Source organism: Oryctolagus cuniculus, chromosome 15 (assembly GCF_051225735.1).
Source record: "Oryctolagus cuniculus isolate XC-2025 breed Fujian yellow rabbit chromosome 15, ASM5122573v1, whole genome shotgun sequence".
NCBI lineage: Eukaryota > Metazoa > Chordata > Mammalia > Lagomorpha > Leporidae > Oryctolagus > Oryctolagus cuniculus.
Window position 1 is genome coordinate 65,301,406 of NC_142881.1, and position 25,196 is coordinate 65,326,601.

General features: G+C 38.9%; 1 protein-coding gene across 3 annotated transcripts in view; it reads left to right on the forward strand.

Annotated features, from left to right (window-relative positions):
• Nucleotides 1-25,196, forward strand: part of ADK (adenosine kinase) — a 598,204-nt gene that overhangs the window by 366,376 nt on the left and 206,632 nt on the right. The gene's annotated exons all lie outside the window — the stretch shown is intronic.

The following is a 25,196-nucleotide window of genomic DNA, read 5'->3' on the forward strand; positions in this document are numbered from 1 at the left end:
TATCCTCTGTAAGCATGCTGTGATTTCAATTAGTGCCAATGTGTAACGAGCTACTTTAATGGCTTAAAAAATTATTGTATTTCAATAGTTGGACTGCTAAATCTGATTAATTCCTGCCCCCAACCCCCAGTCCCTGCGCACTCATGCTACACCTTGAAATGGAACATTACACCTATAGCCTTAGTTTTATACTCAAATCTGAAAAGGCCTTGGCAAGGGGGAAAAAAGTTATCATCTCAAAGGGAAAAGCTGAATTCATACACAGGAACTGCAGGATTACTTTGACGTTTTACTAGTCCCTTGTAACACTAGCAAGTCCCATAAATACCTAATGGAAAAACAGCAGAAAATGAGATCTGCAGCAGCCTTTTGAGATCGAATTTATGTTGCTGAACATTTTTTTGAGGTTGAGTGTAAAGGTCAAAAGAAAGTGGATAGATTAAAGTTGCTGATTTTTGCAAACTTAAGGACACTTTTAAAGGTTTCTCTTTCTGTAGCAAGAAAATTTCAAGACAAATGGCTTTGCTTCATTAGCTAAAATGTCATGTATTCATTTAATATCTGTTACCTGGGACATTTAGTCATGTAGTCTTATTTACATGCAATAAATAAAATCCTCAATCCACTTTAACAGATCTGGGTAAATAATTTATGAAATTGCAGATCTTTTCAAGAACAGAAAAATGATAAGTAAATCTGTATCTACACATGTATTTTTATTACAGTATATATACATATTTTATATGATTCACTTTAGGTAATTTGGATATTATAGAAGGAAAAAATTAATAATTTGCCTTTTTAAGTGTAAGTTATTGATCCTGCATTGTAATAACAGCCTTCTTCTTTTTCCATTTTTTATCTATTGTATTGAAGGTAAATGACTTCAAAGAAAGGACAGTCGTATCTTTTAGCATGGATGCTTTTACTGTTGTGTCTACCTTTTCAACAACCTTTTAACATTGGGTCACTGTTGTAACAATGTCTTGAAGAAACTGTGAGTTACTCCGATACTTCAAATTTAGTGCAGTGATAAACAATGACCTGCCGTTTCTGGACACCACTATCTTGAGTTGATAGTACAGAAAGCCACAACATGTGTTAACCTGAAGTTATAGATTATTTATATCTCCAGGGCTTTCCTTCTGACTTTGATTTCACAGTCCAGATTGCCTAGTCATTAATACTTAGAATCCAAAAGAAATAGATAAAATTTTGTGACATTACCTCCATGACTACATTATAATAAAAGATTTTTTATAGAAATTACCCAGGTAATTTCATTGTAGAACAATAATATATGAAACTCTTTATTTTTTATGGTAGTTGACAATTAATAGTGAAACCATTCATTTTATCTCTAGAGAGTGAGATTATCAAAGACTTATGTATTTTTTTAAATTTTACATGAAAAATTTATGAGGAAAATACTTTCATTATTCGTTTTTGCTTAAAGCTATATATTAAACATGAACTGATCTTTTCTTGTCCTTAAATCACAATGAACACAAATTATCATTTTTGTAAATGGTTGATTTTGCAGTTTTAATTAAATATGGTAACTATCATTTTTATGAAACTAGGTGGACAGAGAGGTCACATATCTCATTAGTCATTAACAACCAGTTCTCAAACCCAGGTACCCTGTCTTTTCCCCTTTTTACCACATTTCCTCATTAGTTCTCACTACTCTATATAGGCAATTTCCTCCTCTTAACTTTTTGTATTTTATGACCCTGTTAAAGTACAACTATGCTTCTCTTCTCAAGTGCCCTTTTCCATTCAGTGCTGTTTCTGCTCAAGGGTCCCGGGTGGGCTGTGATTCTGACTGGGGAAGAGGGAGATGATGATGTTGCAGCTAGTGGTATTAAAAAGCCCTTAAAAAGATAAGGTATATGGAAGTGTGGTTATGTTTCTTAGAGAGAGCCTCCCTGCTACCTTCCTCCTCAAGACAAAGGCTATGTTTTTGCTGACTTTATTATTGTTTTTACATTTGAGGCTGCACCTTATGGGTGTCTTTGGATTGTTTTTGATGTTGAGGTGAGAAACTCAAATAAAAATAAACGGAAACTCCTTTACAGTTAAGAAAATCATTCTCTGTAAAACTTCATAAGTAATATATGTAATCCTTTCAAATATGACTTGATATGTCAGTTACTCAAAATTGTTAACTGATTTTTTAGTGTTTTAGCAAGCCTTAGCAAGATTTATGTATATTCTGTGATCACTAATAGAGCTTTTATGACACAGTTAATATTATGTACTGAATAAAGCATTAGGTGGCAGATTAGGACTCAAGTATTTTTAGGCATGGTTTTACCATTAGAAAATATAATGTGCAAATTTAATAAACTCTCTGAACCTATAGCTCTTGTTTTCTAAAATGGCAAGATGAATAGGATTATCTTTATAGCCTATTTGATCTCTAAAACTAAGACTATTTTTTAACATTTTACTTAAAATTTTAAATCATGCATAAAAATTGAAATCATATACAAAATTAGATAGAATAAAAATAAGTAGCATAATGAACCCCTATGTACCCAATATACATTTTCATGTTATCAGTATTAACAGCAATTACTTAGTACTTTCTGTATGTAATCCAAATTAAAATTTCCTCATCATCTCAGTAATAATCATTTATAAGCGCTTTGTTGTGATTTTGTCCAGATCATAATCTATACAAGATGTAAACGTGTGTGTGTGTATGCATATAATCTAGTTTTGTTTTTTGAAATTGTGATCACATAAAATTTACCATCTTAGCCATTTTTTTAGGTTTAAAGTGCAGTAGTGTTAACTCTGCGTATTGTTGTACAGCAGGTCTCTCATTGCTCAAACATCTTGCAAAACAGGAGTTCTATCTATTGAACAGCAGCTCTATTTTTCCTTCTTCATGCAGCCCCTGGCAGTCACTGTTCTACTTTTTGATTCTATTAGCTACCTCACCTAAGTGGAATCATACTGTATTTGTCTTTTTGCACTAAAGTGGACTCAACTTTTAGTTCCATTTGCCATGAACTTTTCAAAGTACTCTCATATGGCCCCTCGTATGGGGGCCAGCGCCGTGGCTCACTTGGTTAATCCTCTGCCTGGGGTGCCGGCATCCCATGTGGGCTCCAGGTTCTAGTCCCAGTCCAGCTCTCTGCTGTGGCCTGGGAAGGCAGTGGAGGATGGCCCAAGTACTTGGGCCCTGCACCTGCATGGGAGACCAGGAAGAAGCACCTGGGTCCTGGCTTCGGATTGGCGCAGCTCCGGCCATGGCGACCATTTGGGGAGTGAACCAACAGAAGGAAGACCTCTCTCTCACTGTCTATAACTCTACCTGTCAAATAAATAAAAAATTTTAATTAATAAAAGTACTCTCATATGATTTGAAATCAGAAAGTATGAAAGCTCCAAGAAGATTATTTTGACTCTTCAGGGTTCTTAGAAATTCCATATGAATATTAGGATAGCTTTTTCTATTAATGCAAATAAAATGGAAATTTTTATAGGAATTGCATTGAATGTGCACATTGCTTTGGGTAATAGGGACATTTTAAGAATATTATGTCTTCATATTCGTGAACTTAGGATATCTTTTGATTTATTTGTGCCATCTTTAGTTTCTTTTAGCAACATTTTGTGATTTTCAGTATACAAGTCCCTCACCTCTTAAGTTTATTCCAAAGGGGTTTTTTTTTCCTGTTAATACTATTGTAAATGCAGGTGTTTTCCTAATTTCTATTTCGTGTTGCTCATTCTTATTGTGTGAAATGACAATTGATTTATTTTGTGTTGATTTTGTATCCTGCAAGTTTACTAAATTTTTCATTCCTGATACAGTTTCTTCGGTACAGTCTTCAGCGTTTGCTATTTATAAGATCTTGTCATCTATAATTAAAGATAATTTTACTTCTTCCTTTCCGATTTGGATGACTTTCTCTTTCTTTTCTTTCTCCTTTTGCTTGATTGCTCTGGCTAGGACTTCTAGCACTGTATGGAATGAAAATTGGAGAAGTGAGCATCCTTGATTTATTCTTAATGTTACAGGAAAAGCTTTCAGTTTTTCATTAATGGTTATGATACTAGCTTAGGGCTTTTCCTTACTCATTTTTATCCTGTTGAGGTAGTTTCTTTCTATGCTTAGTTTAGTGTTTTTGTTACTAATTGTGAAAAGGTATAGAATTTTGTTAAGTCCTTTTTCTGCATCAGTTGAGATGTCATCTAGTTTTGATGTCTCATAAGATTCTTCTCTCTGTAAACAATCTTTTCCTTCCCTTTCTCTCACCCCTTGCCCTTCTTTTGCATTCCATTGATTTGTCAGAGAAGCCAGCTTATTTGTCCTACAAAATACTCCATAAGACTCCATGCCTCTTTGCAATATTGTTCCTCTATCACCTGTTTATGCTAATAAAACCTAGAAGTACACTGTTCAACTTGATAATCACTAGCTACATATAGCTATTTACCTTTAAACGTTTAAAAATTTAGTTAAAAATCAAATTTCTCAGCTTCAGTTAACCACATATCAAGTACTCAGTAGCCACATTGTGGCCAACAGCTACTGTATTCATGAAAATGAACATTTCTGTCATTGCAAAAGGAGGTCTAATGGAAAGAACTAATATGACAGCGTCTTCTACTGTGTATTCCCTATTGTCTTTTCCTATATTCTGCCTATCTGAACACCATTATGGATTATCTCAGACCTTGTAATTTTAGCCAATTCTTTTTGTGTTTCATTGTGGATGCTTTTCTTCAGTGCTTTGAAATAATTTTAGATTTACAGAAGAGTTCAGCTAGTACAGAAAGGTTCCATACACTCCTTGCCTAGGTTTTCCTAATGTTAACATCTTATATAACTACATAATCTTTGTCAAAACTCAGTTAACATTAGTACAACACTGTTAACTGCAGACTTCTACATACTTGATTTTTAAAGTAATGTCCTATTTCAGTTCCAGGATTCTTTTAAGTACTTTGATCTTTTTGCTGGTTTCACCAAATGATTTATTTTTAAGTTTTCCATTCCTGAGTCTTTTCTAGGATGTGTCTTGGTTGTAACTACTATGTGTCAATGTTGTGCTCTTTCCAACTACAGATTTAGGTGTTATTTCTAGAAAGTTTTCTCGCATATGTCTTTATATCAGGATTGCAGCTTCTGTGTTCTTACTGTTCCCCCTGGCCTGGTTTTATCTTTCTTTATCCCTTTTAGCCGCTTTGAATCACTAGGTTTTAATGTTTCTTTGCCATACAGCTCAAAACTCCGTTTTGCTTCCAAAGGCAATATGGATATAGTTTTAATGAGTCACTGATAGATTTGACCTTGACTCTGTCATGTTATTCTGTATTAGAATTACTGAATGAACTATGCATGTACTGTTCTCTGCCTGGGCTGTGTTCTCTTTGTTATTCTAAATTTTTTTTATTCTGGTGTTTTGTGAACTTTATATTTCTTTTCTCATAATTAATAGTGGCCTTAATCCATTTTTTCTTATATTTAATTATCTACTCTGTTTTTAAGACACTTTTGTTTATTTGAAAGGCAGAGTGACAGAAAGAGAGAGGGAAAGCCAGAGAGAGATACCTTCCATGCACTCGTTCACTCCCCAAATGACCACAACAGCCAGGGTGTGGCCACGGCAACGTCAGAAGCCAAAAACTCTTTCCTGGTCTCCCACAGGGTAACAGGGACCCTAGCACTTGAGCCATCTTCCACTGCCTTCCCATGTGCATTAACAGGGTGAAAGTAGGCAGTCAGGACTCAGACTGGTTCTCCTATAGGATGCCAGCTTTGCAAGTGGTGGCTGCACCACGGTGCTGGTCCCTATTCTATCATTTTCGAATGGTTTCCTTTGATCCCACTTAGGACCTACGTAACATTGATTTTATTGTATATTTTTCTTTCTCCCTTTGCTCAATTTTTAAGTTGTATTACTTCTGTTTTGTCAGAATATATGATTTTTACAAACCATTCTTTCCATCCTTTAATTTATAATTATTGCTCTTAGGGCAGATGTTTAGTCTAGTGGTTAAGATGCCCACATCTCCTATCTGTATGCCTGGGTTTGATACTAGGCTCTGGTTCCTGACTCCAGCTTCCTGCTAAAGCAGGCCCTGGGAGGAAGCAGTAATGGCTCATGATGCCATGTGGGAGACCTGGATTGAGTTCCTGGCTTCCAGCTTCAACCCCAGTTCAGCCGTGGCCACTGTGGACATTTGAGGAGTAAATCAGATGAGAGCTCTGACTCTCTGTCTCTTCTATCTCCATCTCTCTGCCTCTCAAATAGATAAATTCGCTCAATAAAAAAAATCTTAAAAATCAACATCTAAAAATTAAGTTCATTTTGGTGCAGAAATATTTTTAAATTATTATAGTTTTTCATAATGTGCATTTTCCATCAGTTTTCTGAAGATCATTTGTACTCCTAGATTTAAACGTTTCCTTTCACCAAAAATTTTGAAGTACCCTTATATTGGATCTTCTTTGCCTGTGTTCCATTTCTCTCTCTCTCTCTCTCTCTCTCTCTCTCTCTCTCTCCCTCTCTCCCCCTCTCTCTCTCTCTGTTTCTTTATCTCACCTTCATTCTCATGTTTGTTCGCCTTTATTTTTTTCTTGTTCCATATTGGAGCACTTAGTAATTTGCTTATGTTTCAGATATTTTTGTTGTTGCTGTTAATCTTTTGATTGCATCTCTTGCCTGAATTCTGTGTAATGCTGAAGCCATGATTGTTTTCCTTGTGTTTTATTGGGTGGGGGGTGAATACCAAGAAGAATGTGATTTCAGGGAATTAATTTTGTCTCCAAGTAGATTTTAACTCTTTTCTGGTGCCACTAATTTATTACCCTAATTTAGAGACATCATTTATGTTGCCTGAGACTTACTGTTTCTTTTGTTTGTATCATTTTCCCACTGATTTATTACATTGCTTTCATTTGTTCAGTTATCATTTCATTTTTATGATTGTCTTTTCTCAGTTTCTCTGATGGTTTTATTTTTGTGTTATGATACTCTGAACCCAGCTTTGAAATGCCTGCTTAACTGGGTTCAATTTTGTCTATACTTTGGCTATAATTCTTTTTTATTATTATTTTTATTTTTTAAGGTTGATTGATTTGAAAGGCATAGTGACAGAAAGATCATCTATCTGCTAGTTTATTTACCAAATGCCCACAGTAACCTGGGCTGGCCTGAAACTTCATCCAGCTCTCTCATATTGGTGGCAAGGACCCAGATACTTGAGCCATCATCTGCTGCCTTCACAGGTGCAATAGCAAGAAGCCTAGTCAGGAGCAAAGTAGTCAGGACTTGAACCAGCACTGTGATATGTGATGCAGGTGTCCTACATGGCAGCTTGACCTGCTGTCCCACAACACCTGCCCTGTTGGTAATAATTCTTGATTGTTCCTTGCTGTGTATTTCTTTTAAACATCCTTTATAGAACTTTTTTTTCTTCTTTTCTTGTACAGATTCTGTGCTGCTTCCTTTTAGATTTCTCATCTTTGTCTAAGGTTTTTTTTTTTTTTCTATTTTAGAGTATGTTCAAATAAGGAAGGGGTTAAAACTGTGTTTCATACTAGCAAGAATTTTCTTTATTTTCAGTTAGTATTTTTGCTTATTTTTCTTCTGTGTTGTCTTTTTCATACTGATTCTAGGAATTCTTTATAGATATTAATTATTTCCTGGTTATTAATGTTATACATATCTTCTCCTCAGTGGTTTGCCATTTTATCTTTCAAGGGTGTCTTTTGATAAGTGGAGGTTCTTAATTTTAATGTAGCACAAGTTATCAGCCTTTGTACTCTCCAAAGTTAGTTCTCCATTCTAGAATTTCTCCTATTTTAATTTTCACATTTAGATCTATAATTCACCTGATATTGATTTCTTTATTATACCTAGATATCCTATTGCTGCCCTGTATTCATAAAGAAGTCTTGCAAACAGTGATAATCTTAGCATTATGAAATCTCCCAAATAATTTCTTTTTTTTTTTTTTTAAGATTTATCTATTTATTTGAAAGGCAGAGTTATGCAGAGGCAGAAGTAGAGAGAGGTCTTCCATTCGCTGGTTCACTCCTCAGATGGCTACAATGGCCAGAGCTAGCCCGTCCAAAGCCAGGAGTCAGGAGCTTCTTCCAGGTCTCCCACATGGGTGCAGTAACCCAAGTACTTGGCCATCTTCTACTGATTTCCCAGGCCATAGCAGAGAGCTGGATAGGAATTGGAGCAGCCCAGTCTTGAACTGGCGCTCATATGGGGTGCTGGCACTGCAGATGTTGGCTTGACCCCCTATACCACAGCACCAACCCTTTACTGTTTTAAGAAATAATACAAAGTTAGCTTAAGTATTTTATAGTAAACATTTTTGTAGTAAACTGGTTAGAACATAATTTTTGTCCATGCTAATAATAATATTTTCTTTCAAGAATTTTGGTTTTGTGTGGATTGGTACTTCAGAATGAATGGTTGCTAGAAAAAAACTAATAATACCACAGTCAGCTCTGCATATCCACAAGTTATACATCTATTGATTCAACAACTGAAGATCAAAAACATTTGAAGAAAGAAAAATTATAATGAGCATATACAGACTCTTTCCTTGTCATTATTCCTTAAATGATACAGTATGACAACTATTTATATAGTATTTGCATTGTATCACGTGTAAGTAACCTACAGATGACTTAAAGTGAAATACATAGAAATGTGCAAATACTGTACAACTTTCTGTAGGTGACTTGAACACCTGTCGATTTTGGTGTCTGCTGAGAAGTCCTAGAACCAGTCCTCCCTGGATCCACAGAACAGATATATAGCACTTAAATTAAAATATTTTTATTATACAGAAGAATTCTTAAGTGATTAAAATGGATTACATTCCTAAAATCATAATTATGGTGAAATACTTCATTTTGGTTTTTTCCTGGGTGCTTTAAAATTAGGGAGAGATGTCAGACTAGGCTAGTTTCTTTTGGCTATTGCCACAAATTTTTAATGTATCTTATTATAGCTAATTAATTAGTACTTTCCTTAGAATCCTGAAATTGTATATGACCTATAAAAATTTCCATTGAATATTTATTATTATTTCCAAAAACCACATTAAAAATAAGACAGATTAGTCACATACCTTCTTATAAAAGTAAAGTATTGTATTTAGTTTTTCATCAGACCTTTAGGGGAAGACCATATATTGTTGTACACTGCCCCAAAATATGAATTGTCATGCTTTAAATAATGAAAGTAAGGATAGATTAGTAGAAAATTATAAGAGATACTAGATTGGTTAAAAGAGTATGTTAAACCTTACATGGATAATTGTCTTTCACGTTCAGCATATATGTTTTTTGGCTTACCTAAAAGTCCAATATTTTCAACCAGCCAGAGCTTAGTCATTAAATTTAATCATTTTAAAAAGGAGCCATAAGGCAGGACTTTGGCCTGGCTATTAAGATGCCTATATTCCACACAGGAGTGCCTGGGTTTGAATCCCAGCTCTGAGTCCAATTCCAGCTTCTGCTAATGCAGACCCTGGGAGGCAGTAGGCAGTGGCTCAAGTGGTCGAGTCTCTTCTCTTGAGATCCTGGTTCCTGGCTTCACGTCCACCCAGTATTTGGGGAGTCAGCCACTGAATGGGAGTGTACTGTGCTTGGTATGTCTGTTGTCTGTCTGTCTCTCTTTTTCTTTCTTTCCCCACCCCCATTTCTCTTCAAATAACAGTTTAACAAAAGAAAAAAAAAAAGACTTAATCCACCCTTCATCAAATAATTCAGTGTAGTATTGTAACTGTTATTGACTTATTTACTGCAAATGGCATGCAGTGAAAAGTACCAAAAATTGTATACTTTCTTGCCTAAAATATGTAACTTGAATGTAATCATATGGAAAATATCAGACGGATCTTGATTGTGGAATATTCAGCGGCCTAGAATATTCAAAAAATGCCACTGTCATGAGAGACAGACTAAAGTGGGTGGGAGGAGACTGTATCAGATTAAGGGAGAATAAACTTGACAAGCAAATGTGATCCTAGATCTTTGACTTGAACTGCATCTGATGTTTAAAATTTCTTTTGGAAGACAGAGTGGAAGACAGATGGAAAGAGATCTCCCATCTGCTGATTCACTCTCCAAATGCCCACAATAGCCAGGACTCTTGAGTATGGGGTGTGCATGTCCCAAGTGGCCACTTCACTGCTGCACCACACGCTCACTGCCAAAAAGTGTTAAACAGAAGAAAAGAACGGTCTTCAAAGAACATTTTCTGAGATAGTTGAGAAATGTTAGATATGTTCTATATATTTGATAATATCTTTATATGACAGTCTTATTTATGTAGGAAAATGCCAGTGGTCCTAGGAAATGAATACAGAATGTGTCATGATGAGGCTTGATGTCTACAAATAATTTTCTAGGGATTTGAGGGTAGAGGGATGATGAGAGTGTGTATAAAATATGTTTCAGTTAATAAAGTGGATAAATGGTCTAAGAATGTCTGTCACAACATTCTCTCAATTTCTCTAAGTTTGGTATGTTTTGAAATGAAAAGTTGAAGAAAAACTTGTAGGTAAAAAAATTTTTTTTCTTAAGTTTTATTTATGAGTGTTTGTTTGAAAGGCAAAGCAACAGAGAAAGAGGCAGAATTCTTCCATCTGCCGGTTTATTCCCCATATTCCTGCAACAGTTAGGATAGTGTCATAGCAAAGCTGGGAGCCAGGGATCTGGGTACCTGAGTGATTGCTTGCTGCAGCCCAAAGTACACAGAAGCAATAAGCTGGATTGGAAGAGGAGGCAGAACTTGACCCCAGGCAGTCTGATTTGGATAGGGCCCGGCACCCACTTGGGAGATCCAGAAGAAGCTCCTGACTCCTGGCTTTGGCCTGGCCCCAGTCTTGGCTCTTGCAGCCATTTGGGAAGTGAACCAGCAGATGGAAAAACTCTGTCTCACCTCTCTGTCTATAACGCTGCCTTTCAAATAAATAAATAAATTTTTTCTCCAAATTTCTGATTTTGAAAATGGAGGCATCCAAACAATTGTTTCCATTTCCTGTCTAAATGTTACTGAAAATGGAGTATTAGGACATTAAAGTTGTTAAATTGACCTAGTGGGCTTGGGGTTCTATTCTTAGCATTATTCCACACATATGTATTGAACATTTAGTTGCTGAGGTAGAAGAATAGCCAGTCTCGGAAGTTCTCTAGTGAGATTGTTCACATTCAAACCCTGACTTCCATCATTTGCCAGCCATGTGATGTTGGATATGCCATTTTACATATCTAAGCTTCTTTCCCACCTGGCCCCAGACATCAGATAGGATGCTAGTAATGCCTGTCACTTGGGGGTTTTAGTAATGATTGAGTTAATATATTTGGAACGCTTAGGGAAGAGCCTGGCACATAATCCTGTTCTTTTTTTATTTTATTTATTTATTTTTTTGACAGGCAGAGTGGACAGAGAGAGAGACAGAGAGAAAGGTCTTCCTTTTCCGTTGGTTCACCCCTCAATGGCTACTGTGGCCGGCGCTCTGCGGCGATCCAAAGCCAGGAGCCAGGTGCTTCCTCCTGATCTCCCATGCGGGTGCAGGGCCCAAGCACTTGGGCCATCCTCCACTGCCTTCCCAGGCCACAGCAGAGAGCTGGACTGGAAGAGGAACAACTGGAACAGAATCCGGCGCCCTGACTGGGACTAGAAGCCGGTGTGCCAGCACCACAGGCAGAGGATTAGCCTGTTGAGCCACGGCGCCGGCTCATAATCCTGTTCTATAAACGTTATATAGCTGCTATTATTATTATTATTACCTGATTCTTTGCTGAGGGAAGATTAGGAAAAATGTAAGACTGAACAGCCTCAGAGGAGTTCACAGGGTGGTAGTTTACCTCCCAGACATTGTCATTACACATTTTATATTACTAGAAAATTCATGTTGAAAACATTGCATATATGCTTAGTCACCTTTTCAGTCAGATATCATGTAATCCAAAGGAAAAACATTCTGTGAGGGGTGACAGTGTGGTACAGTATGTTAAACTGTCACTTGTGACACTGACATCCCCTATCAGAGTGCCAGATCCAGTCCTGGATGCCCTGCTTCCAATCTGACGTCCTGCTAATGTTCCTGGGAAGGCAGCAGAAGATGACCCAAGTACCTGGACCCTTCCACCCTCGTGGAAGACCAGGGTGGAATTCCTAGCTCCTGATTCCACCCTGGCCCAGCCCTGGCCACTGAAGCTATTTCAGGAGTGAACCCACAGAAGGAAGATTTCTCTAAATCTCTCCCTCTCTTCCTATTGCTCTGCCTTTCAAATAAATAAAGTTATTTGTTAAAAATTTATGTGCACTGAAGAAACATAAGACAGTTTATGTGATGGATGTCACCCATCAGGGGTACCCAGAGAAATTCAGAAAATTTAGATAAAGGAAGTTCACATATTTTGGATAGAGTTTAGAGAAGTGAGAAAAAGAGATTTTATTACCAGCTGGGATAATGGCTTAAATGACCTGGAGTGCATCTACTAGAGTATAGAACACAGGGAGAGAGAAGGAAAAAGTCTGTTCACTGTTTAGCTTTCAGTTAAATTCTGATTTTAAGATTTCATTTTCCGGCTGGCGCCACGGCTCATAAGGCTAATCCTCCGTCTGTGGCACTGGCACCCCGGGTTCTAGTCCCAGTCAGGGCGCCGGATTCTGTCCCGGTTGCTCCTCTCCCAGTCCAGCTCTCTGCTGTGGCCCGGGAAGGCAGTGGAGGATGGCCCAAGTGCTTGGGCCCTGCACCCACATGGGAGACCAGGAGAAGCACCTGGCTCCTGGCTTTGGATCGTCTAGTGGCCATTTGGGGGGTGAACCAATGGAAGGAAGACTTTTCTCTCCCTCTCTCTCACTGTCTAACTCTGCCTGTCAAAAAAAAATTTTTTTTTTCATTTTCCCCTCTGCATCCTGTTTTTGGTGGCATTGTGTTTCCTAAGCATTCTTCGAAACAGGGATACGCCTCATCCTGAAAGTGCTGCTGTTACTGTTCTAGACACTGAGTAGAAAGGGATCATTTTTTGATTATCCCAACTGGATCACAGTGTGATGGCTTAACCTAAGTTCTCTGAAAAACTATTAAATGGTAATTAAACCAGTTTCTGTTTTCTGCAGTTAAAATGGCACTTGCAGGGTTTTCTTGGAAATTTTGTCTTACTTTTTTTTCAAGATCTAAGATTCACCAAATGTTGGAGAAAATAAGTCTTCTGTAAGTAGTAATCCTTTCTTAAAAGATTCTTTAAAATCATATAAAATAATTCATTGTAAGGATTTTTTTAAATCACCAATAGCCCATGTCAGTATTATCTTTAATAATGTTTGAGCCCATATAAAAGCATTAGAGCATTTATATAATATTTCAGAGAATGAATCATAGTGCCCCTCATAATCTGTATACTTTTTTTTAAGATTTATTTACTTAAAAGTCAGAGTTACAGACAGACAGAAGGGGAAAGAGAGGTCAAGGTCTTCCATCTACTGGTTCACTCTCCAAATGGCCGCAACAGCTGGAGCTGGGCCAGCTGAAGCCATGAGCCAAGAGCTTCTTCCAGGTCTCCCATGCAGGTGCAGGGGCCCAAGGGTTTGGGCAGTCTTCCACTGCTTTGCCAAGCCATAGCAGAGAGCTGGATTGGAAGAGGAGCAGCTGAGACTTGAACTGGCACCCATATGGGATGCCCGCACTTTAGGCCGTGGCGTTACCCCCTACCCCACAGCGCTGGTCCATAATCTATATTCTTTAAAATTCATTGTCTTTATTTCTTTTGCAATTCATGGCATTTGAATTTCAGTGCATAAGAAAATAAGCTTGTTTTTAAAAATGTTTTAGAAAAGATTTCCCAAATTAGATTTTAAAAATCTGAGGAAATAAAACCTTCTGTGTGCATTCATTGCAGTTCCGGATTTTATCAACATATTTCTGTGAAAATACCTATATACTAACCTTGACTACGTTTAACATATGGTATGTTTTATATAATTAGTGAGAGTGTGGAACTATCTTAACCCACAAAATGTTGCCTGGGATTTACTAACAACCACAAATTTAATTATATACACAGAAAATTGTAGTTAAAATTGTAATCTTTTGGGACTAGAGTTGTGGCACAGTGGGTTGAGTTGCTGCCTATAATGCTGATGTCCCATATGGGCACTGGTTTGAGTCCTGGCTGTTGCAATTCTGATCCAGGTGCCTGCTAATGCACCTGGGAAAGCAGCAGAAGATGGTCCAAGTGCTTGGGACCTGCAATCATGTACGATACCAGGATGGAGTTTCAGGCTCCTGACTTCTACCTGGTGCAGCCCTGGCTGTTGCAACCGTTTAGGGGAGTGGGTTAGGGAATGGAAGATCTCTCTCTCTCTCTCTGTCTCTCTGTCTCTGTCTCTGTCTCTGTCTTTGTCTCTCTCTTTGGCTTTCTCTCTCTCTCTCTCTGACTTTGCCTTTCAAATAAAAAAAATTGCAATCTTTTGTCTCTATACAGTGTCTTTATATATGGATGGCATCAGAGATACTTTATCTCTTGTGTAATATATATTCTCCTGGAAATATATTGCCACAATTAGAACAGTTTTGGAGCCTAACTTAAGCTTTAAGAGTTATTTCCATAGTGCTAGAAAATAAGAGAAAAAAATGATTCATGTTTCAGACCAGATCTCCTAATGAAAATGAGCCCAGTATCTGAATACCACTCACTGCTACCTAATAACAGAGTTGCTGTTGTTTTTATAGTTGTTTTTATGCTTGAACATATCAGTTAATAGATCCCTATTTTAGTTTTCCTTCCAGTGGGTTTGAACAAGTTGTCTGCAGTAGTCTCTTCCACCTTGAATATTCTGTTGCTTTTTCTTCTCTTTCTCACTTCCTCTCTTTTTTTCTCTCTTCATTACTCTGCCTTTCAAATAAATAAATATTTGAAGATTTGTTTATTTATCCCTGTGAAAACCAGAGCTATAAATAGAGACTGAGACTTTCTGTCCACCGCTTCACTTCCCGAGTGACCGCAACAGCCAGGTCTGGGCCAGGCTGAAGCCAGGAGCTGGAAACGCAGTCTGGTCTCCCACACGTGTGGCAGGGGCCCAACCTCTTGGACCATGTTCAGTTGTCTTCCTAAGAGCCTTAACAAGAAGCTGGATGGGAAGCAAAGTAGCTGAGACTCGAACCTGCACTCTGATGGAGGATGCCAGTGTCACAGGCAGAGGCTTCACCCACTGCACCACAGACATGGGCACCAATAAACCTTTTCTTTAAAAATGGTTTTTCTTGGCCAGCACCGCAGCTCACTAGGCTAATCCTCCGCCTTGCGGCGCCAGCACACCGGGTTCTAGTCCCGGTCGGGGCGCCGGATTCTGTCCCGGTTGCCCCTCTTCCAGGCCAGCTCTCTGCTGTGGCCAGGGAGTGCAGTGGAGGATGGCCCAAGTGCTTGGGCCCTGCACCCCATGGGAGACCAGGAGAAGCACCTGGCTCCTGCCTTCGGATCAGCGCGGTGCGCCGGCTGCAGCGCTCCAGCTGCAGCAGCCATTGGGGGGTGAACCAACGGCAAAAAGGAGGACCTTTCTCTCTCTCTCTCTCACTGTCCACTCTGCCTGTCAAAAAATTTTTAAAAAATTTAAAAAAAGGTTTTTCTTTTTACATCCCATTTCCTTAAATTCCCATTTTATTTTATTATAAAAGCCTTCAAACATTTACAATATTCCAAAAATTATATAATGAATCTTCATCTACTCATTACTGAGTTAGAAAAATTACTGAGATTTTGAGACTTGCTTTATCCAGCCAAAGAAGAAAAACAAAAACAAAAAACACAGTTCTCAATGAAATATTTGCTTTAAAATTGTTGGCCTCTGATTTTTAACTCTGTATACTCTGTATTGTAAAGAAAGTAGTAGTAATTTGCAAAATAATCTAAACCATGACAAGTTAAATCTTGTTAGAGTTTCATGATAATTTACTATATTTTGGTTTATCTTATAAATTATCTGATGAATGACCTTTTATTTACAACTTATTCGTTGTAACTAAATAGATAAGTAGGGTTGTTTTAGTTTTAAAATATTCATTCATTCATTCTAGAGTCAAAAAAGAGAATAGGAAAGACAGACTCAGGGAGAAATAACCTGCTGGTTCACTCCTCAAATGCCCACAGTGGCCAAGGGTGGATCCAGGGCCAGATCCATGAACAGAGAACTCAGTCCAGGTCTCTTCTTGTAGTAGCAGAAACCTGTTACTGAGCCACCTCTGATTCCCATGTTAATGTCTTCATTAACAGGAAGCTGGAGGGACCAACACAATGGTGTAGCAGGTTAAGCCACTACCTGCAGTGCCCACATCCCAAATGGGCACCGGTTTAAGTCCAGGCTACCCCACTTCCAACACCCTGATAATGGTCTGGGAAAGCTGTAGAAGATGGCCCAAGTCCTGGGGCCTCTGCACCCATGTGGGAGACCCAGAAGAAGTTCCTGGCTCCTGGCTTCTGCCTGGCATATCCTGACCATTGCAGCCATTTAGGGAGTGAACCAGAGGATGGAATATCTCACTCTCACTCTCGCTCTCGCTCTTACTCTCACTCTCTACCTACCTACCTACCTATCTCTCCTTCTCTCTGTATCTCTGCCTTTCAAGTAAAAAAAAAAAATAGATGCTGGAGTTAAGTGCTGCGGACTTGAACCCAGATATTCTTGTGTGGCACAGGGACGTCTTAACTGCTGAGCTGAATGCCTGCCCAGTTTTTAATTGTTTATTTGAAAATTTCACACCTTTAGAAAAATCACAGAAATAGTTAAATGAATTCCCATCTGTTAATAATTTATCACATTTAATGTATCATACATGTAGTTTTCTTCCTTGAACCATTTTGAGAATGAAGAATTATTCTCTCTTTAACCCTAAATACTTCAGTGTGTGATTGGCAAAAATAGTTATTTTGTTACATAGCCACAGTGTAAGTATAAAAAACAGGAAATTAACATTGATTAAAGTGGTAAAGTGTTTTATCTAGAGACCTCATTCAGATTTTTTCCCCACTTATGCCATTAATGTCCTTTATCACTGAAGAAAAATTATTCTTATCAGCCCAAGATCACTTGTTAAATTTGTCATGTCTCTTTAGAGCCCTTTAATCTGACTTTGTCTTTTATGACTTTGATAATTTTAAAAACTATAAGCTATTTATTTGGTAGAATGTACCTTGTCTTATGTTTGTTCATCCTTAAGCTTAGGTTATACATTTGGTAGACTACCAATGATATGATGTATCCTTCATGTATAATATTGAGAGGTACTTAATATCTACTTTGTCCTATTGTTGATGATGTTACCTTTGGTCATAAGATATTTTACACCAGAAAATTAATATTTTCTGTTTATAATAAATATCTTATGGTAAGACACTATGAGACTATATAAATATTCTATTCCCTTTTTTTAAGATTATTTATTTATTTGAAAGGCAGAATCATAGAAGAAGAGGGAAGAGATAGAGAGAAAAATCTGCCAATGGTTCACTTCCCAAATGGCCACAAAGGCCAGGACTGGTCCAGGCTTAATCCAGGAGCCTGGAACTCCTTCCAGATCTCCCACGAGGGTGGCAGAGACCCATGTAATTGGGCTGTCTTCCACTGCTTGCCCAAAGGGAGCTAGATAGCAAGTAGAGCAGCCAAGACTTGAACCCATACTCATGGGATGCCAGCATTCCAGGCAGTGGCTTAATCTGCTGCATCACAACACCAGCCCTAAATATACTATTTGTCATCATAAATTCTTATGGTAGTTTTGACAGCTATTGATAATTGTTGAGGAAACAGTTGTTACTATGGAGGTCACCAAAAGGCGATTTTTTTTTTTACTCCACCATTTTTTCTGCTTTTTTTTAACTTTTATTTAATGAATATAAATTTCCAAAGTACAGCTTATGGATTACAATGGCTTCCCCCCCATAACTCTGCTTTTGTTAGTAAACATTCATCTGCAATTTTTATATCTGTAAAATGAACCTAATCAATATAAAATGAAGATAATGCCCAATTAGTATATTATATAATATGTTTGCTTATGATAAATTTTATTATGAAAGTACTTACTTGACAAGTAAAGGTAGATTTTTTTGAAGATGTATTTATTTTTATTTGAAAGGCAAAGTTACAGAGAGGGAGAGGCAGAGAGAGAGAGAGATCTTCCATCAGCTGGTTCACTCCCCAAATGTCTATAGCTGCTGGGGCTGGGGCAGACCGAAGCCAGAAGCCAGAAGCTTCATCGAGGTCTCCCACGTGAGTGCAGGCCCAAGGACTTTAACCATTTTCTGCTACTTTCACAGGCACATCAGCAGGGACCTGGATCAGTATTTGTGCAGCCAGGTCTGAATCCGGTACCCCTATGGGATGCCAGTGCTGCAGACAGCAGTTTAACCCACTATGCCACAACACTGGCCCTTTGACTTTTGCTTTGATTGGACTGTTTTCGCCTCTTGGTGGCCATTTCTTTCATTTTTCTTTGTCTTTGTTGTTGAGATTCATTGATTCATTCATTCATTTATTCAATCATTCATTTGAAAGAGTGACAGAGAGAGAAAAAGAGCTTCCATCTACTGGCTCACTCCACAAATAGCCGCAAAACCCAAGGCTGGGCCAGGCCAGAGCTAGAAGCTAGTAACTCCATCATGGTCTCACATACAGTAGCAGGAGCCCAAGTGCTTGGACCACCTTCCACTGGCACATCTTTCACCAGCACTTCCAGGCATATTAACAGTAAGCTTGATTGCTTGCACAGTATCTGGGATTTAAACTGATACTCTAGTATGGGATGCTGGCATCACAAGTAGTGGCTTAACCCATTACACCAAAATACCAGCCCCTGTGCTTTATCTTTGGATCACACTAAGAATGCCATATTTTATCCCTTGTTACAGTTCTTTGAAGAAATGCTTCATGATTTTGATTTCACGTGTCTAAAATTTCCACTGAAAGCTCTGCTTTTGTATTTAACTGATTTGTGTGCAATACTTTTGGCACTCATTGAGTGGAAAGTTTACTTTAATTTTTCAGACAGAATTGTGTAAGCTGATCCAGTTGAGATGTCTATGGTGTTGGGTATTATTTCTGCTATTAACTTTTAGTCCTTTCCAATTAGGGCAAGAACAAGATTAATTTATTCCTTGCACATTAATATGGATAGTCTGCCACTGCACTCTTCATCCTTAATGTTGTCTTATGTCTTTTTAGAACTTGTTATACATTTGCAAACTGATTTCTTTGGGGCATTTTACCCATGAACTTTTCATAAATCACTATTGACTTCACTATTCTTCTACCCAGGCTTTGCCATAAATTTGATATTTGTGCTTCAGTTTTTACCAGAATTCATGTAGCTCATATCAGGGCTCTTTTCAAACTGACTAGATCCTGTGGAGACATGTTATAACAAGTTAATGCAATTTGTTTTGGTGAAAAAAAAAATGAAACCGCTGTATAATATGTTTTCATATGAACTTTTTAAATGTATTTTGAGAGGGGAAAGAGTGATAGAGACAAAGAGAGAGTCTCCCCATCTCTTGGTTCACTCACCATATACCTGCAATAATAGCCCAGGCAAGGCCAGGCCAAAGCTGGGAGTCTTTAACTCAATCCAGGTCTCCCACATGGGTAGTAGGAACTCAGTTACTTCAACCATCACCACTGCCTTCCAGGGTGTGCATTTTTTGGAAGCTGGAATCAATAGCTGGAGCTAGGAATCCAACCCAAATATTCAAGTGTGGGATATGGGTTTCCTAACCAGCCTTAAACCTCTAGACCAAATGCCAGCTCCTCCATAGACTTTTTGAAGACTTTTCTTAGATACCTGATCCCACTCTTTTTTGTATTTTTTAGAATTTTATGGCTGAATCAACTTGTTTCTTGTAGACGTATGTATGTGTGTATGTATAACTGATATATATATATATATATTCTGCTAATCTAGTTACCTCTTTACATATTTTGTGCCTTTAGATACTTTAATTCAGGAGTGTAAATATCTTTAGGTTTTATTCATTAAGGAGTTTGATTTAAATTTCTCATTATTTGAGGTACTTTTTGAAAGAATGTACAGAAATGTTTATACTTTGACATTAAAATGTTGTCTTAATACTAATTCTACCTTTTTCATTTATCTATCATTAAAATCTACCAGCTCTTTTTTTAAAGGATTTATGTATTCATTTATTTATTTGAAAGGCAGATCGACAGAGGAAAATCGATCTTCCACCTCCTGGTTCACTCCCCAAATGGTTACAATAGTTAGGGCTGGACTAGGCTGAAGCCAGGAGCCAGGGACTCCATCTGGGTCTCTCATATTAGTAGCAGGGACCCCAAGTAATTGGGCTATCATTGGCTGCCTTCCCACGGGTATTAGCAGGAAGCTAGACAGATATGAAGTAGCTGGAAAAAAAGAAAGAAAGAGAGAAAGAGAGAAAGAGAGAAAGAGAGAGAGAGAGAGAGAGAGAGAGAGAGAGAGAAGGGAGAGAAGGGAGAGAAGGGAGAGAAGGGAGGGAAGGGAGGGAAGGGAGGGAAGGGAGGGAAGGAAGGGAAGGAAGGGAAGGAGTGAAGTAGCTAGGCCTTGAACTGGCACTTCCATATGGGATGTTGATGTTGCAAATCATGGCTTACCACAGTGTACCACAATGCCAGCCCCTTTCAGTTGTTGGAAATCTCTGTAATGATGCTGTCCTTAATCTCTAACTTTTAAATTAAATAATTTAATTCAGTTAAGTAAGTGTGTCAGAATTAATATTTTGTGAACTGAGATGTGTAATCTTACAATCAAAGTGAAGAATGACATAACTTTAAGCAATATCACTAGAATAACAATGACCTACATTAGCTATGGTCCAAAACTAATAACTTACTTCATATCCATAAACATTTACTTATCACCTGCTGTTTGTCAGAAACCATGATTTTGATTGTTTTCTGAGCCTCCTTGAAGAAAAATGCTTTTAAAATGTTATCCCTCAGTTTATTCATCAACTTTGTCTTTGAAAATCACTATTTTGGGGGCTGTTGTTGTGGCATAGTGGGTTAAGCTGCTGCCCGCAGGACCGACATCCCATATGAGTGCCTGTTCATGTCCTAGCTGTTCCACTTTCAATCCAGCTTCGCACTAATGCACCTGGAAAAGCAGTGAAGAATGGCCCAAGTGCTTGGGCCCCTGCACCTACATGGGAGATCCAGAAGAAGCTCTTGGCTCATGGCTTTGACCTGGCCCAGCTCCAGCCATTGCAGTCATTTGGGGAGTGAACCAGCAGATGGAAGACCTCTTTCTCTCTCTGTCTCTCCCTCTTCTGTAACTCTGCCTTTCAAATAAATATTTTTTAAAAGAAAATCACTATTTTAAGTTTAAAAAACCATTTTGATCCAGTGTTGTGGTGCAGTGGGTTAAGCTGCTGCTTTCAATGCTGGCATCCCAATTTGGAGTACTAAGTCAAGTCCTTTTTACTCCCCTTCTGATGCAGCTCCTAGCTAATATGCCTGGGAAGTCAGTGGAAGGTGGCACACATTCTTAGACTGTGCCATCCATGTGGAAAACTAGGATTGAGGCCAGTGCCACGGCTCAATAGGCTAATCCTCTGCCTGCGGCACTGGCACCCCAGGTTCTAGTTCCAGTTGGGGCACCAGATTCTGTCCCGGTTGCCCCTCTTCCAGGCCAGCTCTCTGCTGTGGCCCGGGAAGGCAGTGGAGGATGGCCCAGGTCCTTGGGCCCTGCACCCACATAGGAGACCAGGAGAAGCACCTGGCTCCTGGCTTCGGATCGGCGTAGCGCGCCAGCCGCAGCACGCTGGCCGTAGCAGCCACTTGGGGAGTGAACCAACAGAGAAGGGAAGACCTTTCTCTCTGTCTCTCACTCTCTCTCTCTCACTGTCTAACTCTGCCTGTCAAGAAAAGAAAAGAAAAAAAAAAAGAAAACCAGGATGGAGTTCCTGACTTCTGGTTTTTGCCTGGCCCAGACCTGGCCATTGTGTGCACTTAGAGAGTGAACCAATGGGTAGAAGATGTTGAGTGTGTGTGTCTATCTCCTGCTGTGCCTTTCAAATAAATAAATAAATATTTTTAAAATTATTTATGTGTATTTCATAAAGAAGTTTTGTTTTATGGATTTATACTTATGCATTTTTGTTAAGTTCCCTGGTTTTGTTTTTTTGTTTGTTTGTTTGTTTTGTTTTTTGTTTTTGAAAGGCAGAGAGATTCAGTAAGACATATGCAGGTATACAAAGATCAAAACCACTTCCCACATGCTGCAGCAGCCAGAGCTTGGCCAGGCAGAAGCCAGGAGCCAGGAATTCACTCTGGGTATTCCATGTAGGTAGTAGAGACCCAACTACTTGAGTTATCAATCTGCTGCCTCCCAGGATGCACATCAGCAGGAAGGTGAAATTGGGAGCACAGCCAGGACTTGAATCCAGGCATGCTCATAGGTCATACAGGCATTCCAGACAATGTCGTTAATGGTACACCAAGCACCCACTTCAGCTTTTTGTAGTATTATTCATTATTCACTCCTGTCCATTGGTTCACTCCAAATGCTGACAACAGCTAGGAGAATGGAAGCCAGGAACCAGGAATTCAATCCAGGTCTCCCACAGGAACCCACTTACTTGAACCACCACCACTGACCTTGCAGAGCTTGCGTTAGCAGGAAACAAGCCAGGGGCCAAAAGGAGCTATCAAATCCTGGCAATACAGTATGGTATGTGGATTTCCTAACTGGAAGCTCAACTGATAGGCCAAATACCTGCCTGCTCTGTTATTTTATTTAACCTCATTCAATATAGTTTCTGTTTTGGTTGATATTGTTCAATATGATGCCTATAGAATAGTCTAGGAGCTTGTTCTGTTTCCTTCTCCCCCTCTTACATCCTCTCTTTTCAGTTACATTGTTTCTAATGTACAATATTTATATTGGTTTCCCCAGGGCTTTATGTAGTGTGGGATTCGTACATGAATCTTGCCCTAGGATTTGGTGACTTTTCTCTCTTCAGGAGCAGGGAATATCTGGCCCATGGGCCAGACAAGACCTTCAATATTGTTTGGTCCCACCCTACCAAGGCAATTGCAGGTGGAACTGAAAATTAGTAAATCTACAGCAGGTTAATATTTAAGTTGATAATTTTATATGGCCATGAATGATGTTTTAAATATCCAAATGGTTCTTGGCAGAAAAAAGGCTCCCCACCCCAACATATGGTTGGTTATCTTTGCATCTTCATGTTGTGCTGAAGGTGTGGCATTTTTATAGGTGTATTTTTCTGTCCTTGTTCTATGTTGTTTTGGAGGGAGACGGAATGCAGGTGACAACTATTGCTTCAACTCAACAGAATTATTCAGCTTAATTTGTTATAATTTTTAAAACTATCTTTTCTTTATTTCCACTCTGGGTGAACTCATTTATTCAATAAATGTTTAATGAGTACTTTCAGCCGGCGCCGCGGCTCACTAGGCTAATCCTCCACCTTGCGGCGCCGGCACACCGGGTTCTAGTCCTCGTCGGGGCACTGGATTCTGACCCAGTTGCCCCTCTTCCAGGCCAGCTCTCTGCTGTGGCCCAAAAAGGCAGTGGAGGATGGTCCAAGTGCTTGGGCCCTGCACCCCATGGGAGACCAGGATAAGTACCTGGCTCCTGCCATCCGATCAGCGCGGTGCACCAGCCGCAGCACACCAGCTGCCGCTGCCATTGGAGGGTGAACCAATGGCAAAGGAAGACCTTTCTCTCTGTCTCTCTCTCTCACTGTCCACTCTGCCTGTCAAAAAAAAAAAAGTACTTTCTTTATGTAGACATTGTTCTAGAGATCCAGTAATGAACGAAACTGATATCTTGGCCCTCATAGATACTACACTCTAATATCTTTGTCCAGAAACAAAGAATAAATAAGTGACTATATAATATATTGTTTAGTAACAGTACATTCTATGTGTTAAGAAATCATAAAGCCAGCTGGCGCCATGGCTCAATAGGCTAATCCTCTGCCTGCAGCGCCAGCACACCAGGTTCTAGTCTCAGTCAAGGCGCTGGAATCTGTCTCCGTTGCCCCTCTTCCAGGCCAGCTCTCTGCTGTGGCCCAGGAGTGCAGTGGAGGATGGCCCAAGTCCTTGGGCACCTGGGCCCTGCACCTGCATGGGAGACCAGGAGAAGCACCTGGCTCTTGGCTTCGGATCAGCGCAGTGCGCTGGCCGCAGTGGCCACTGGGGGGTGAAACAACCGAAAAGGAGGACCTTTCTCTCTGTCTCTCTCTCATTGTCCACTCTGCCTGTCAAAAAAAAAAAAAAGAAATCATAAAGCCAGATAAAAATTAGGTTGAAGAGATTTCAGCACTACCTATAATAGTTAGGAAGACCTTTGAAGAAATGTTGTTTGAGCAGCTTGTATAATGGGACAGTAACATTTCTTATATTAGTATTTAATTTATGAAAATTATAGGTTTGTCACTGAACAGATATCCACAATAAATTGATTAATTCTAAGACCTCTACAGTAGAGCTGGAAGCATACTGTTTTGAATGCATACCAAATGAGAAGACTTTTGTAGAGACACAATCTTCTACATGGATTGGTATTGACAGAAGATATTTGAGTAACATATAGTCTTTCCTTTCCTGTGGAAACTCCACATTTTATGCTTGAGCCTTCAGAAACCTTTTTACCTGGTCTTTACCGCCACCTGCATTGCTTTCACTTAGTTGTTCTTACATGGAGGTCTTAATCTTTCATTGAAGAACACAGTAAACTGAATTTGCAGCTGAGAAGTTGTTGTGGACAACGTAGTCTTCTGTATTAATTAGTGTTCAATATGTTAAGCACATATGACAAGTTTATTTTCGAACCAACCAAATGTTTCTCACAAGAAGTAGCATTTTTTTCATCTCTTCAAGAATGAAAGCTCAGGAACTGGACATATCTTACTTTCTGCCTTGGCTGTCAAGTGCCTTAGAACCAAAGTCAAAGCTAATTCAAGATACCTATGCTACTTACTTCTTCTAATAATTTTTAAAAAGTTCTCTCATTAATTGTGAAACAGATAGAGATGTGTATAAATGAATAAGATGACAAGTTAGCACAATGGAATCCTGTTGTATCCTCATATCATTGATTGTATGACCTTGGCCAAGTGGTACAATCTTTCTGGGCTTTAATTTGTCCTGCAAAGTGACAGGGCTTGTAGAGCA